We start from the raw sequence: 5,177 nt of genomic DNA, 5'->3' as shown, positions 1-5,177 counted from the left end.
CATCACCTGATCGATGACGAGCTGCGAATCACCCCTTACGTTGAGACATCGCACTCCCAGTTCGATGGCGATTTGCAGGCCATTGACGAGGGCCTCGTATTCGGCCACGTTGTTGGAGGCAGCGAAGTGAAGCCGGATCATATAGTGCATGTGTACTCCGAGGGGCGAGACCAGGAGCAGGCCCGCGCCAGCCCCAGTCTTCATCAGAGACCCGTCGAAGTACATGGTCCAGCATTCTGATTGGATCTGAGCGGGTGGCAGCTGTGTGTCGGTCCACTCGGCTACAAAGTCGGCCAGGACCTATGATTTGATCGCTTTCCGAGGTGCGAAAGACAAAGCTTCCCCCATGAGTTCGACAGCCCACTTGGCTATTCTACCCGAGGCCTCCCGGTTTCGGATTATCTCTCCTAGAGGAAAAGACAACACCACGGTCACCGGGTGGGACTCGAAGTAGTGACGCAGCTTGCGTCGAGCCAAGACTATGGTGTAAACCAGCTTCTGGATGTGGGGGGTAACGCGTCTTAGTCTCAGAGAGCACTTCGCTGATGAAGTAGACAGGTCGTTGGACGGGTAAAGCATGTCCCTTCTCCTGCCTCTCGACTACTAAGGCCGCGCTGACCACTTAAGTCGTCGCGGTGTGATGTAGAGTAAGAGGTGCTCGCCCTCGGTGGGCGAAACCAAGACGGGGGGGGGGGGGGTTGGTGAGCAGTGCTTTTAGCCTAGCGAGGGCTTCCTCGGCCTCGGTGGTCCAAGAAAAGCGCTCGGACTTTCTCAAGAGGCGGTACAGGGGCAGGCCTTTTTCGCCAAGGCGCGAGATGAAACGGCTTAGGGCCGCAGGGCATCCCATGACCCTCTGTACCCCTTTGAGGTCTCGGATTGGGCCCATGTTGGTCACTGCCGAGACCTTCTCCGGGTTGGCCTCGATGCCACGTTCTGAGACTATGAATCCCAAGAGCATGCCTCGGGGAACCCCGAAGACACACTTCTCGGGGCTGAGCTTGATGCCCTTCTCTCTGAGGCATGTGAAGGCAACCTCCAAGTCGCCGACGAGATCACTGGCCTTCCTGGACTTGACTACGATGTCATCCACATAGGCCTCGATGGTTCGCCCGATGTGTTCGCCAAAGACTTGGATCATGCACCGCTGGTAAGTAGCCCCTGTGTTTCTGAGGCCGAACGGCATGGTTATGTAGCAGTACATGCCGAATGGAGTGATGAAAGAAGTCGCGAGCTGGTCGGACTCTTTCATCTTGATTTGGTGGTAACCGGAATACGCATCAAGGAAGGAGAGGGTTTCGCATCCTGCAGTGGAGTCGACGATTTGGTCAATTCATGGTAGTGGGAATGGGACCTTCGGGCACGCTTTATTTAGACCGGTGTAGTCCACGCACATCCTCCACTTGCCACTTTTCTTCCTGACTAATACAGGGTTAGCCAACCACTCTGGATGGAATACTTCCTTGATGAACCCGGCTGCCATGAGCTTCTGCACTTCTTCGCCGATGGCCCTGCACTTCTCCTTGTCGAACCGGCGCAGGCGCTGCTTCGCCAGCCTAGAGCCCGCCCGGATATCTAAGGCATGCTCGGCGACCTCCCTTGGTATGCCCGGCATGTCCGAGGGACTCCACGTGAACATATCGACGTTCGCATGGAGAAAGTCAACGAGCACGGCCTCCTATTTGCTATCGAGGGTGGCGCTGATCTTTAGTCCTCGGCCGTTGGGGACGGTGGGATCGATAGGGATGAGCTTGACGGCCTCCGTGGGCTCGAAGGTCCCGACACGCTGCTTGGCGTCGGGAACCTCGCTACCAAACTGGCCAAGATCGGCGATGAGGGTGTCGGCCTCCGTGATGGCCTCGGCGTACTCGATGCACTCGACGTCGCAGTCGTATGCATGTTCATACGTGGAGCTGATGGTGATGATGCCGTTGGGGCCTGGCATCTTGAGCTTGAGGTAGGTGTAGTTGATGACCGCCATGAACTTGGCGTAGCACGGGCACCCCAAGATGGCGTGGTAAGCCCCCTTGAAGCCAACCACCTCGAAGGTGAGGACCTCCTTGTGGTAGTTGGAGGGAGTGCCAAAGCAGAGGGTAAGTCGATGCGCCCGAGGGGTCGTGTGCGCTTTCCTGGCACGATGCCGTGGAAGGGCGCGGAACCACCTCGGAGCCATGACTGGTCGAGCTCTAGGAGCTCCAGAGTGTTGACGTAGAGGATGTTGAGGCCGCTGCCTCCGTCCATGAGCACTTTGGTAAGCCGGGTGTTGCCGACGATCGGGTCGACGACAAGCGGGTACGGCCCGGGGTTTGGAACATAATTGGGGTGGTCATCCCGATCAAAGGTGATTGCCTCCCGAGACCAATCGAGGTACCGGGGGGTGGCCACCTTGACCGAGAAGACCTCCCGGTGTTCCCTCTTTCGCTGGCGCACCGTGAGGCATGCCGAGGGTCCACCGAAGATCATGAAGGCGTTGCGTACCTTGGGGAACCCATCATCTTTATCGCCGTCCCTCTCGCCGGCGCCCCTTTTCCTGGCATCATCATCGTCGGGGAGCCCAAGCCTGGCGTAGTAACACCGGAGCATGGTGCACTCCTCGAGGGCATGCTTCACCGGACCTTGATGGTAAGGACAGGGCTTCTTAAGCATGTCATCAAATAGCCTAGGGCCCCGGGGGCCTCGGGGATTCCTGCGATCTGCTGCGGCGACATGGCCGGCCTCGAGGACCTCCTGCTTCCCTGGGTGACCCTTCTTCTTTCTCTTGGGGACGCGGGTGGGCGAGGCCTCGGGGGCCTCGTCCTTCTGCTTCCCCTTGGCGTCGTTGTTGGGGAAGATGGCCCCAACTGCCTCTTCACCCAAGGCGAAGTTGGTGGCGATGTCGAGGAGTGCAGCCGCTGTGGTTGGTACGTTCTAGCCCAATTCTCGGACCAGGTCTCGGCAGGAGGTGCCAGAGAGGAATGCTTGGACGATTTCCGAGTCACCGACGTGGGGCAACTCGGTGCATTTCTTGGAGAAGCACCGGATGAAATCTTGAAGAGATTCGTCTGGCTTCTGGCAGCAACCTTTGAGGTCCCAGGAGTTCCCGAGGCACACGTAGGTGCCCTAGAAATTTCCAACGAAGACCCTCACCAAGTCATGCCAGTCGTGGATCTGTGCGGGGGGAAGGTGTTCGAGCCAGGCTCTCGCTGAGTCTAACAAGAACAAAGGGAGGTTGCGGATGATGAGCAGGTCATCGTCCGCACCACCTAGCTGACAAGCCAGGCGATAATCGGCTAGCCATAGCTCGGGGTTCGTCTCGCCGCTATACTTTGTGAGGTTGGCAGGTTGCCAGAACAGGGCTTGGAAGTGAGTGTTGCGGATGGCTCTACTAAAGACCCGAGGGCCAGGTGGCTCGGGAGAAGGACTACGGTCCTCTTTGCTGTCGTAGCGGCCGCCTCGGTGTGGGTGGTAGCCCTGGCTGGCTCCGTCGTCGTGGCGTCATCGCCTGCCAACTACTTCGTGGTCGCCTTGTGCCTCGCGTTGGTCTCTAGGTCGATCGCGCACCGAGGGGGCCCCGTTGGCCGTTGGCGCACGAGCGGTCTCGGGACAGACCGAGGCACCCTGGCCCTGGCGAGGTTGCGCCGTGGGTTGCTCCGAAGTGCCTCCGCGCCGGCGGGAGGCAAAACTCTCGGCCTGCTGCACCACAGCGGTCTCGAGGAGGTCGCGGAGCTCTCCGCGGACCCGTCGCCCCTCGGTGGTGGAGGGCTCGGGCATTGCTCGGACCAGCATCACAGCTGCTGCGACATTCTAGCTAGCGTGATTAAAGATTGGGGGTGGCTCACCCCCCTCGTTGTCATTGATGTGGTGATGGACGTCGCAGGCCCTCCGTTGGGCTCCTCCGCCCTCACCGCGCCCTTACTGCTCCTGCTCGAGAGTGTCCCGAAGCTGTTGCAGGAGGAGTCGGTCTTGTTCGACCTTGGCTTGAAGCTCGCGGAGCTGCTCCAGGTCTGGGCATCGATGCTCCCCGCGGACGAGATTCTCGTTCCGTGCTGCCGGGGCTTCGAGACGCGGAGGTGTGGCATCGCCCGCCCCTGGCCGGGGCGGGGAAGGGTTGCCTGTCCTCTCATCCTCTTCGCCCGCCCTTAGCATCCCGAGCCCGACGTGGAAGCACTCACGAGACGGATCGTAAGTCCCTTCGTCGTCGGAGTCAGAGTAGCCGAAGCAGTAGTCGCTTGCAGTCATGAAGCGGCGCATGGCTTTAGGGTCACAAAGACTGGAGAAGTCTGCTCCAGCCCACGTCTCGTCTTCTTCCGAGGAGTCGGCGTGGGCGTGCGCCGATGTTGCGGGGGAGAAGTCGAGAGCAAAATGTTGGTGGAGTTCTGAGGGCTCTGCGTGCTTGGAAGCGTAGGCGGAAGCGAAGGCGGCGGCAGCGTTTATCAACCCGAAGGGGTACGGGGATGGTGCTACAGTCGGGCGCCGCTCCGCCGGGGCTGGCCCCTCAGGAGGTGGCAGGACAGAGCTTGATGACGAGACGTCGCCGTGCGTCGCCAGAATCTTTTCCTTGCCCAAGCTCAGGTTAGATAAGTCCCCGACCAGGGACTCTGCACCAACAGCTGGGCAAGGGATACCGGCAGAGCGTGGTGCGTCGCCCCGAGCTTGCATGGTGTCGGAGCGTTCCCGCTCACGTCGCGCCTGGCGAGTGCTACGGGAGCCGCGGCCCGGACGCTGCCTGCGCCTGGGCCGCGGGTCTGTGGTAACGTCGTCGGGCTGTGGAGCTCGGGGTGCGAGGAGTACCATATCGTATCCACATCCTAGAGACATGAACTCTAGGCTCCCGAACCATACCACCGTGCCAAGACGTAATGGTCGTACGGGGTCTGCCATCCGGAACTTGCTGGGACGATGAAGCTAACATGCAGCGAGCCCCTACCTGGCGTGCCAACTGTCGGTGTTTCGGACCGAGGGGTCCTTAACCAATGAGTGAATTTGTGCAGCGTGCCCCTAATCCCCGATGGTGATGCAAAGAGACACAAGGTTTATACTGGTTTAGGCAATCAACGCCCTACGTCCAGTCTGAGAGATCGATCTTGTATTCCTTGCACCGGAGTGCTCGTAGTAGGGGGTTACAAGCTAGGTGAGGGAGGGAGCTAGCCCCAGGTCTCGGCCGGGGGTGGTGTGGGCTACTTGAGGCGTTGTTCTCAAGC

This window comes from Miscanthus floridulus, chromosome 19, assembly GCF_019320115.1.
Source record: "Miscanthus floridulus cultivar M001 chromosome 19, ASM1932011v1, whole genome shotgun sequence".
Lineage (NCBI taxonomy): Eukaryota > Viridiplantae > Streptophyta > Magnoliopsida > Poales > Poaceae > Miscanthus > Miscanthus floridulus.
Note: the sequence above shows the minus strand (reverse complement) of the source record.